At 29.6% G+C, this 12,230-nt stretch overlaps 1 protein-coding gene across 4 annotated transcripts in view; it reads left to right on the plus strand.

The window, feature by feature from the left end:
* Snap25 (Synaptosomal-associated protein 25kDa) overlaps positions 1-12,230 on the plus strand; it is a 372,827-nt gene that overhangs the window by 148,663 nt on the left and 211,934 nt on the right. The window contains exon 1 of one of the 4 annotated variants that reach the window (XM_075365354.1): positions 5,985-6,120. The exons of the other annotated variants lie outside the window; for them this stretch is intronic. The gene's annotated coding sequence lies outside the window, so the exon portion shown is untranslated. Of the gene's footprint in view, positions 1-5,984; positions 6,121-12,230 lie in introns of those variants that run through there. 4 annotated transcript variants of the gene reach the window in all.

Raw genomic sequence — 12,230 nt, forward strand, 5'->3', positions numbered from 1 at the left:
TACAGGATAATGGAATGGGAAACGGTTACGTCTAATTTTTCATATTCAGACTCTTTCTTTGTTCTAATTCTTTGTTTACACTAACAGCAAATCTTTAGTCTTTAATAACAGATTTATTTGTTACCTTTGGTTAATAAAGAGTCGTGTAAAAACTTATAAGAATGATGTCGCTATAATTTTATTACAATTTTAATTACTATAGTAATAAAAAATACTAGTATTATTAATTTCTTCTAATAAATAATGTTATATTATTATTTTTAATTTACTTTTTCAGAAAAATATTGTTGTTAGAATTCGTAGATTCGAGATTCATAGATTTATGAAAGGGTTGTATATTTCATTAAATCTCAATAATGAAATGTGCTGTAAGCATTTGTGTATCAAGAAAATCTATTATATTTTTTTGAAAGCGAATGAGAAGTACGAGAGATATTAAAGAAAACTCCTATATCTTAAAGGGAGTAGGAATTAATAAATCTTTTACGTGTAGACTTTAAACCACAGAATAATAAATTGAAAAAATTTTAACAAAGAATTCAATCATAATTATTTTTCTAAGTTAACATATCGATTCTAAATTTTTTAATTTTATTTATCTAAAATATGTATTAGGTGAGAAAAATATTAAAACTTCAGCACAAGATTTAATATAGTAATACTACATATACCTCTTCTTAAGAATAAGAATTCTATTGATTTATCTTAGTGCTGCTAAAATGAGGGAGTGTATAACATCGTTGTTATCTTTATGAGAAATATTTCGATTTGAAACTACAGGCTACGTTAATAGTTGTAATTAGTTTGTTAATTTTTGTTTAGTTCTAAGGTATTTGTGGAATTCATGTTACATTTTACGAATTATAATCTTTTGTTTTATCTGTATCAGAGAACATTATTAAAATTGTCACGTTTGCATTATACGTTTGCCTCATGTGTTTTTATATATATATTTAAATTATACAATTCTAACTCATGTGCGAGTATAAATTCTTATCATCTAAATTTTAAAAAAATCAAAAACAGTTTTATTCATGCATATGTGAAATAATTAATGTAAATGCTGGCAAAGATGTAGCTACGTCAATCTTTTGTACGGTTCAAAATAAAAAAAAATATGTCACATCCATATGTCAGCGATGTCCGGGTTTAGTAACAGATGTGGTCTATGATGAAGAAAAAATGTATTCTCTGTGAATTGAGTTATATTATAGAATAATGACATTAAAGATATTATTTTTTATATAAGACATTAAAGATATTTTTTCTGTTTGTTTCGTTGTCAACTAGCAGAATGTTTTTCGCATTTTACAAAAAAACTTTTCCTAAGTTTGTTTGGTTTCAGTTTTTTTTATAACGCGGTAACTTAATGTCTTTTTAATGTAATTGAAACAGTAAGAAGCTCGTTAACAGTTAGATGTGTCTTGATATACAGATTTTTCTGAAAGTCCGATAGACCTATGTAAATAATAACTAATGCTTAATGTAGAAACACTTTATAAGAACTGTTTAAATAAAAGATATTCTTAGAGTTTTTCGTTGTTGTTTTCATCTATATATTATGAATCTGGAAAATTAGTTTTCTTGAAATATATTTCCATTAATCAGAAAGATTATTTTGATTAATAAAAATCGGATAAAGTCATTTTATAATGCAAGCTATCATCTGGTAATTAGATTACCATGTGATAATTTTTTACTTTTTGAAATATTCTACGTTATTAAAAAAAATTTGAATGTATACATTTTTTAAACTCTATATTTTAGACATAACGTGAGGTATTTTACTGAATTTATTATAAGTAATCGTTACCGATGTAAATGATTTGGTTATTACATTTGGTAATTTTTACAGAATTAAAAATATACCATTTTGTGAGAAACTTTTTTCTGCTTTGTAATTTTTTTTCTACTTTGTAATTATATTTTGTTTCTGATGTATGTAAAAAAACCATACTATACTGATTCTTACCAATTTGATGTAAATATCGGTTAATTTAAAAAGTGTTTCTACCCGCAGATTATTTGAAGGGTTGTACCATGGGGTTATTATGTCGATAGAAAATGTTTCTCCGAAGTCTTAAGAAAAAGGAATAAACGAGAAATGACCCTAACCTTTATTACGATAGAACATTTGTGAGTGAGGTCAAATACCCTGCTGGGAATTTTTGTTAGTGTAACCTTTTCTTCGAGGTAGAAAGTATTATTCAGCCATTGTTTTTACAAAATCTACGTGTCAAACTTGACATTGTTTTGCACAACTTTATTATTACTTTTTTTTTTTTAGAGATCTGTCAATTTTTGTTTAAAAGACTTATGAAAGTTACATTTTGTTGTATAATTGTTTCTCGGTACAGTTTTGTTCATTTTTGCCTATTATCTGAATTTCAGCTCACTGTTTAATCGAATTTAATAATGTATACATTATTATATACAAGAAAATATACGGAATTATATGTAGGATATAAAATTGTTTTCGTAATTATTTTATATAAAAAACAAAAATCTATCTTTGTACACACTTCTCACAAAATTCTCTTACATACTAAGAAATTAACTGGTCAACCCATCCTAGGTAACAATATTTTATCCCCACCATTGTTGTAATAGATCCTCCTTTATTTTATTATAGAAGTGCAGGAACCCCATTTACGGTCGCCGAAGCAGTGTTGGACTCGCTAACAGGTTCCGCAAGATGTTATTAAGTGCATATATGTTCCTGCGCACTACCGACTAAACCTCCCCCCCTTCTGGGAACAGCTTTTGCAGCATTCAGGACGGGAGTAATGCCCGCATACTCAATCGGTCACCGCAATTACCACAGAAACATCCAAATACACACTCACGCAACACAACTCATGCAACACCAAGGATAACGCTAACTGAAGGAGTAAAAAATCACTTGCACATCACAACAAGGGAAAAAACACAGAATTTTTTTTCGATACTGTGAACACTCATGGTAGCACGCAACCACAATAACCAACCAAGAGTAAAAAAATCACACATCGCACAAACAGACTCACAAAATAGAACTCACCAGACCAGTATTTACCAAGTAGCAACTGTCTTCCGTAGTAACGAGAACGCCATCGGGCCCAAAGAACAGAGTGCCCACGGCTTCACCGCACCAAGGCGACTTCCAGACGCTCAGGAGACCTCCGAGGCGCTCGGCCACAGGCCTGTCCACCCCGGAATCCTCCAACCTTTCCTTTGGGCCTCTTCTGCAGCTCTTAGCCCTTCCATTATGAACTTATTGAAACTTGCAATTGCCGCCCACTGCTGTTCTCCCATTAGGATGATGCGTTGGAGTTGCTCTGGTTGGAATATATCCTCACAGACCTAACATACGCCGTCGAACAGCCTCAAATCGCACACAAGAAAAGAAAACATGGGTGCGCCCTTTCTTCCTCGTCATCACGAGACGTCATTACGGACGAATGTCCGTAATCAGAGGGCGGGTCCACCGACCTTCTGGTCTGTGTCCAACCGATCCTGCCATACGCACATCAGTACCCTAGTATAGGCCTGAAGTTGTTCCTTTACCTCCTGGGGTGGCAACCTCTTAATTTCCGCCCGTTTCACTGTGAGGGCTATCAGTAGATGAACCGGCATTGCCCCCACCAGTACCTTCACTGCCTTGCGAGTCCGATAGGCGGACGATATCTGCAGGCAACACTTCCGATACAGTGAGTTTACACTCCCTTGTTTCTGCCGTATCTTAACGCGTTAGCCCAAATTTACGCGCCATATAATAGCGAGGAGTACGTCACGCTCGATAGAAACCTTCTCCTCTGCTCGTTATCTTTGCTGTAGGAGTGAGCGGCATAGTTAATAGTTTAAATAAAAATTACAAAAGTTATCTGTCATATTTATTTTTGAAGTGAATGCAGTCATTTCTAGATTTAGAGAATTTCCACTGTAAGAACTTATTTGTTATTTTTTTCTCTTTCATAATAAAACTAATTGACTTATAGTCCTTCCTTAAATATTTTGAAATAAATTCAGTGAAATACGTATTAAATGTGTTTTTTTCTGTAGCGGGAATATTAGTTTTAGAATTTGAGAGAACGTGTAGTTATGATCCTTGAGATAACTATTGATTGAAGCTCAGGAACATTGAAATCGATCATTATATAAACAAACGTCGCATGTGCAATCAGATAACCACAGCTCATTATTTGTAACTGTAGTTAATTACACATAATTAGGCAAGGTAATAAAACATGATATATATAGTAAGTGAATTTTTTTGTTGATATTTTAGTGGTATAACATTTTTTTTAGTCCAAATTTATATCCTTTTATTTTTTTTGAAACTATTGAAAATGTTCGATTATGTTTTAATTTCGGTTACCTCAAGGAAGTTGATCGGTAGGGATGGTAATATTTACCTTTGTGTAAAATTTTACGTAACTAATAACTTTGTTATAAAATCCTTTTAAATAATACAGTACTGTAGATTAAATTTAATAATGAAAGTACTCCATAGTGAGAATTTATGATACTTAGAACATGTTTTTCCTTGTTTTCTGTAACCTCCGGATCCACCGTTAGGTCTTCAGAGGATGAAGATGAATGATTTGTTGTAGTGTGTGTGAAAATGCCATGTCTGACCGGGATTCGAACCACCCGGGACCTCCGGATGAAAAGCCGAGACGCTACCACTCGCGCCACGGAAGCCGGCCAACATGTTTTCACTTGCTTTTGTTTAACTCACAATGTTTTTTCATGTTTATCCTCAAATCTTACATCCTTAATTTAACCTACGATTAATAATTTATCGTAATTTACCTTAATTTTGACGTTGCCGATTGATGAAATTTTGTACAGTTACTAAGGTCGGGTGACAATACAATATTCAGCCGTTACGTTTGCAAACATTCCTCGTGTGGGGTAAATTAAGGGTGCAGGTGTAATAATTTAACATACACAAATATTGAAAATATTTTTAAAAAATTAAAAAATGTAAATATAAATTTATATTTAAAATATATAAATTATTTTTTAAATATTAAAAAATTCTTCAAAATTTTGATAGTTAATTAAATAAATGAAGAAAAAACTGGACTTTGTATAGTAAATGTTTGATTAAAAATTTGTTTCATATTTTATAAATACATGAGAAATTTCAATGTATGATGTTATTTTTTGAAATCCAAACTAAACCTATTAATTACACTCATGCAATTTAGGATAATAATTTGATTATGACTAAAAAGTGTATAAAGCAAATTTTTAAAAATTTTGAATTTTTATAGTATTATTAAATGGTCAATTTAGTAAATCGAATTAGTATTAATATGAAACGGAAAAAAAATTGTAAATTTATCTTACAGTATGTATGTATCAGCCGCGTTTTTTTGTTTTTTTTTTTACTATAGGGGTTGTGGAATTAGAAATGCAGTGCTTTTTGAAAGCAGGTATCCAGATTCTAATATTGAAAGCTTTAAACCTGTTTATTTCGAGGTTGTTTTGTGTAGTAAAACAATTTTTTTCTGAGTGACATTACCGTATAACGTATGTTATTTTACAAAATATATATTACCGTTGCATTACTCAAAGTATTAAATTTGTTGTCATTTTGTGTTCACGTTATTTTTTTATTAAATTTATGCAGTAGCTTCGGGGATGTGAACCAACCTTGAATATAAATCGCTTGTTTCTTATTTTAGAAATAAGTTACTATTTGAATCTCATGTTTACGGCTTAAAATATCTTTTATGACGTTTTTCTGTAGAATTTTCTTACGGAATACCTACAATAGAAGTTAATAGATACAGGAACTAACTGTTTTGATAATAATAACACAGCTAACTACAGTACTACGGTACGTATAGTCAGGGGCGGATCTAGATGTAATAGAATGTTATGAATGGTGGTGGGGGCGGTTAACACATCGATCCGACGGCGATGGTGGGAGAACGGCGGCAGCGAAGACAGGACGGTGTACGTACTGGAGAGGCGTTGGAGGTGAATTCCAACTCCAGTCGGTCCAGCGGAAGCCAACTGACCTGCTCTCTGCATGTCGTGTTAGCTCTCCCTTAACTACACATCAGCCGCCTGCCGTTTCTCCCACACATATTCATAGTACTCACTACCGGATACGAATACTATAAGGTTAGTAATTGTCTGAAGATGATTATTATCGGCGACACCTCATTTCTTTTCTTATAATAATTTATAGATTTTTGTTTAAATTGTTTATTACTTTTATTTATTGGCATTGTTAGTTCTTAACTCACAACTAGTTTTAAAGTTGATCTCAGCTTTATCGTGTATAATATTATGTTGTTGCGTGTTTATATGGTTTTTGTGCAGGTACGCGCGCGTGTGCAACATAAATGCCACACATATTTACACATTGCAATCCTTCTATTTTCATTAACATTTTTTAACGTCTATTCTTTACCTCGCTTATGAAATTTGGATGTTACAAATTTGTTTTAATTTTAGCTGTTTTTCTCTGCTTTCCTTTTATGCACTTTCCTCAAATTACCGGTTGTTAATGACTCATTTTATTATAGTTTTTATTTTTTTAATTTGTTCATCTTTTCTTAATAATAACAATTTTCATATATTTTATTCTGATTGTATATTTATAGTACAACTAGCTAATGTAGGTTGTCTACAATTGATAATATTGATGATTATGCTACGATTAAATAACGAAATTATATATTTTCAACTATCGGCTCGTTTGTGTTTATGGTAGTTTCATATTGAATAGACTCAGAATATGATTTCACCAATGTATGGTCATTTCTTTTTTCACTCATCATCATCATCACCGCAATAAGATTGTTGTAAAAAGTTTATGTTAATTAAATAAATAGTATTTATTTAGGAAATATGTTTTTGGCATTGTATGATTACGAGGGCAAAAGGAACTGATTACATAGCCATTAAGTGTAGATGGATACTTCCATTACTATCAGTTTGATAGAAGTAAAAAAATAAAATAAAACCAACTTATTGTGTTTGAACATTTATTTTCCGATCTAATGGAATTGTATATTTTTTTTGAAATTATAACTTTATGATGTTCATAACTTTTGAACATCTTATATTAGTATTATTATGGCTGTGTAATATGTATGATGATAACATCGATGAAGATTAAATCGATCTTCCGGCTTATAATTAATTATACTTAAGACTTAGTCATGAATGAAAATGCCGCAGTTAATGTCATTTATTGTAATTCAAATTTTCTTGGAACCGTTCTGCCCATTAATAAATATATGTATGAATTATTTTTACTTAAAACTTATTAAGTAAGTTTTATTTGTTGGTTATGACTCTGATGCGAAGGTAATTTTTTACTTTCGATTTATAAATTTTGAATATAATGAATGAGCTTTAATTTTGTGACGAATATTAAATAGGTTTAAGTCATAAAATACTATATGTTTAAACACAAAAATAGTAATCCGAAAGATCCCGATTTTTTTATTTAATTTGAAATAACAGGTTAAGTACACTTAAGAAAAAAGCCAAATGATGAGGGAATATTTGTGGAAAATTATTCTGTAAAAGAATACTTTTTCTCAAATTTAGTTATCCACTTGTATTTGTAAAGGATGTAACGCACAATTTTTTTCTTATTTTTACAGTTTCGTTTTAAAATTGATTAAATTTAGAAAAAAAAACTAAAAATTTGATTAAACCAATATTTAAAGGTAAAAATTTAGTATTCCGTTGAATGTTTTAATTGTTCCTTCCTATGTATAACTTCAGAATATTTAGGCGTAACCGCCCTTTTCGGACGGAAATCGCATGATATTGATTTCGACGAATCGTCGGTTTATCTACTCCGGGAAATACCATGAGTAATCTTGCAACAATGCTTCTAGATTCTAGCTCATCCAATTCTACATTCGTCGATTTAAAAAAAAAAAAAAATTGTCCGCGTTGTCTGCATCTTATAATTTTATTCAACATTCTTAATTATTATTATTAATTTATTCAGTTTCATCGTAATACAAAAATTATTATTATGGTTATTTGTGTTTTTGTAATGATTTTTTTCCCAATTGTTACACAATATTTGTTTATAGAATTAACATAATCCGATCTTCGTGATTATACATCTGAAATAACAATATATTGTAGTAATAATGTGTTGTTATTTAATAAAAGTTTTTAATGGGAAATTTGTTAAATATTTTAGCAAAATGATATTTTGTTTTTCATAATTGCACAACTTAAATCTAATCGCTTCGCCCATAACTTGTTCGGTTTGATTTGACGAGATATATAAATTTATTTTAGGTAGAGCTAAGATATTTTTTTATACTTCCATTTATATCATTTTGATAGAAGTAAAAAAGTGTTTTTTTGAACATTATTGTGTTTGAACATTTAATCTCCGGTCTAAAGGAATTGCATATTTTTTGAAATTATGATAACTTCAAGAGTATTTTTCAAGTACAATTAAATTTGAAAAAAAAATATTTTTGTTTCCTAAAAAACAATCGTAGAATACTTCAGACCGCCTTAGGCCCGAAAATTTTTATCTCCAAAAAAAAGTCTGTGGCTGATAAATTATTTTTTTTATTAGGTTTATAAATCTGTTTAAAAAATTATTTAATCTTGCATCTAAATAAAATAATTAGCTTCTTGTTTCTATTACTGACTAATTCTAATTGAAAAAGAAAGAAGGACTTAATCCAAGCAAACAAAATGGAGGATGGTTTTTTCCAGATCTCTTCCGAATATACTGAAGAGACCAGTGAACGTTATATTTAGAATTGGTTAAAAATTGGACTCTTTTTTTATTTATCCTCCGGAACCACCGTAAGGTGGTTCAGAGGATGATGATATATATGAATGTAAAAGGAAGTGTAGTCTCAAGTCGACCATTCCTGAGATGTGTGGTTAATTGAAACTCAATCACCAAAGAACACCGTATCCACGATCTAGTATTCAAATTCATATAAAAGTAATAACCGCCTTTGTTAGGATTTGAACCTTAAAACTCTCGACTTCGATCATCGCAAATCGGCCCAATAGCTGATTTGCGATGACGAGTTCACCACTAGACCAACCCAGTGAGTAAAAGAAAAAAATATATTGGACTACGTTTGATAGTAATGCTTTATAAAACATCTTTACTAAAAAGATATATTTAAAACCAAGCAGTTTATTTTTTTATCTGCGGCTGAATCGTTTATCTATTTCAAAATTGTTTGATTCCTATTTTATTTTGCAGAGAAAATTTCTATGGTGTTCTCATAGTACGTTTCTTCCAGATAACATCAGTGAAAATGATTTTGCACGGTTACAGGAGAATATGAAAATAGTTGTTTCTAATTGTTATTCTTTGGTACTGGGTTTTTCTTTTAGAGCGTGATAATATAGATTCTAAAATCGGTTCTGAGACTTTTTTCATGAGAAATTTTAAAATAGTTGAAAAATTTGAGGTAAAAGATTGATAAAAGTTTTTGCATTCCAGATCTTTGATCACGCTTGGTAGAAGTTATTTAACTATGTTTCTCTTTATTCATTTCATTGTTTATATTTAGACACTGGTTTATCTTTTTTTTTTTACTTTTTTCAGGAAACTGCTTTTCTTTATACCTGTGACCGGAGTTTTTAGCCTTTAGGTTTCCAGTTCTTTAAATATTGATTTTTTCAAAAGTCCGTGCTAAATTACCAGTTGTTTTGTTAATAGCAGAACTAAATCGACTACTAAATTAAGTTGATTTAACAAAAGATTCGAAATTTAAAATTTACTATTATTTTGTATATTTTTGAAATTTCTTTTCAAATTTAACTTGATATAACTTTAAAAAAATTAATTTATTTTAAATTAATGAATTTTTTCATCGAGTTAGTACATCAATAAACTATTGTAATACGTAACTATTTCCAATTCAATGCCGTATAAACTAGTTAATTGGCAGATAAAAAATCTTATCTATGTAAAATAAACCCTTATTAAACCCTACTTTGTTTAATTACGAAAAAGTTTTATTAAAAGTTTTGATCGACCGATACGTTCCATTTATTTAGGATTCGAGTTCTCAGTCATGAAAGCAGCTACGATATCGCTAAAAGTTGTTAACCTTGAACTCCATGTATGGAACAGAATGTCGGACTGTACGTATAGACAAAAGAAGACACCCGTTTGAAGTTTACTTTTTCTTTTAGGATTCGTTTTTTTCTCCGAAGACAGGCCTAATATAACAAGAATAAATAGCGATCCGGGGCGGCAGAAACACATTTCCTTCGGTTAAAGTTAAGGTCAACTTCTTTAAAACGCGTAAATTAAGTTTTATCTTTTTTGATGGTCCATAAACTGGTACTTTGTTGGCGTATTACAAGGACTGCTGTTGTAAACATTTAAAACGGTATTAGATTAGAATTATATTTTTATACATTAGAGAACTAATTTCGGTAGTTAATATGATCGTCAGAAGTAAAGGTTTTGTAGTTTTTAGAAATAAAGACATATAGGAATGAAGAAAATAATTCGTGGATTTAAATTTTAAAACAAAATTTTTATGATTATTAATCTTAAAAAATAAAATAAGGTAATAATTTACTGTACTGCTTAATCTGTTAAGAATTTTTATTTTCTTAACATCTTTAATACCTATTCTGCGAGAAGGAAAGTGTAGTAATCAGTCAGAAAATGGCGCATTAGTTTTTTTTTTTCATTTCTTGACGTTTTTATAACCCAAGGATCCCAAAAAACAAAAAAGTGAGGTTAATTTACGCACGAACATTTGGTATACATTTGTTGGCGTCTTTGAAAATTATTAAATTTTGACTGGACAAACCGATTGTAATGAAATTTGGTATAGAGACTCGTGTATATGAGGCAATTTGTTAGTAAATGTTTGGGGTCAATATCTCCAAGGAGTAGATTCTTTTTTTCGGAGTCAATTTTCTCAAAATTTTGCAAACAGAACTCCACTTTATGTTATGCTCAGTATATGCGTTTCATGCTTATCTTATCATTTTTTTTTAATTTTGTAATTTTCTTCCTTTCCCCAAAATCGAACAAAGCTATCTTTTTATTATTGTATATTTTTTAAGTGATTTTCTTTTGTCTTTGTAGGCATAGTAGAACTATAAATAATTAAAATATAAAACCCACTTACCAACAATCTTTTAATGCGTTCTGGTGCTTTCGGAAACGAATTCCATCTTCAGGAACTTAAATTTTTTTTTATTATTAACTAAATCTTTATCGTCATGAGTAGAATTGTTATGTAGTGTGTAAAATATATAAAATATGTATAAATATAATATATTAACACACATGACGACCACCTTTATATATTTTACACACTACATAACAATTCTACTCATGATGACAAAGTTTTAGTTAATAATAAAAATAAATTAAGCTCCTGAAGATGGATTCGTTTCTGAAAGCGCTAGGAAGAATTAAACGATTTTTGGTAATAGGTTTTATATTTTAATTATTTATTGTGTAATCATACCATCGGGCCATGTTTGATAAAATTATTACACTAGTACTACAAAGATGCAAAAAAAAAAATACTTTTCGATAATATTGGGATAGGGGAGCTGATATCAGAGTTTAAAAAGATCAATTTTTGGATTTTTTAAAACTTTTTTAGTTTATTAAACTTTTAATTATAATATTATAATCAAATTTTATCGTAATTCTCCCCACTCACAAAAAAGAAATCTTAGGTAATTATTTATTGGTTGTAAATTTTTCAAACTTTTTTTGTTTCTTCCATTTAACGTAGTAATCATAGACAAATCAAAAAATTTCCCTGAGATGTGATTTTAGGGGTGGGAGAGCAGAACACAGTAAAAAAATATTGATTTTTTTGAATCCTAAAATTTGTCCATGCGTTATTATTTTTCATCAATATAAGATTAAATATCACAAAAGTATAATAATAGCTTTTTCATCTTTTTATGTATTGAGATTATCAGAACAGGAAGCTGAAATTTTTTATTTTTTCATTTTATATGATTAGTAGTCACCTGATTAATATTCGTACATTTAACCATAATAAAACGTTACTGTGAATAATGACGCTTTTTATATAAATAAGGTTATTTCAATTATTATTAATCGAATTTTTTCTTTCCTGTAATTAAAAGCAGTTAGTTAAATGCAAATATGAGAATTGAGATCTTGGAGGCATGAGTAGAACTATACATTTATTCCTTTTTTTTTGTACCTTATATTTACTCGTAAAAATATTAAATGAAGCTTGTTTCTTTGATTAGATAAA

The sequence above is a fragment of the Lycorma delicatula genome, chromosome 5 (genome assembly GCF_047948215.1).
Source record: "Lycorma delicatula isolate Av1 chromosome 5, ASM4794821v1, whole genome shotgun sequence".
NCBI lineage: Eukaryota > Metazoa > Arthropoda > Insecta > Hemiptera > Fulgoridae > Lycorma > Lycorma delicatula.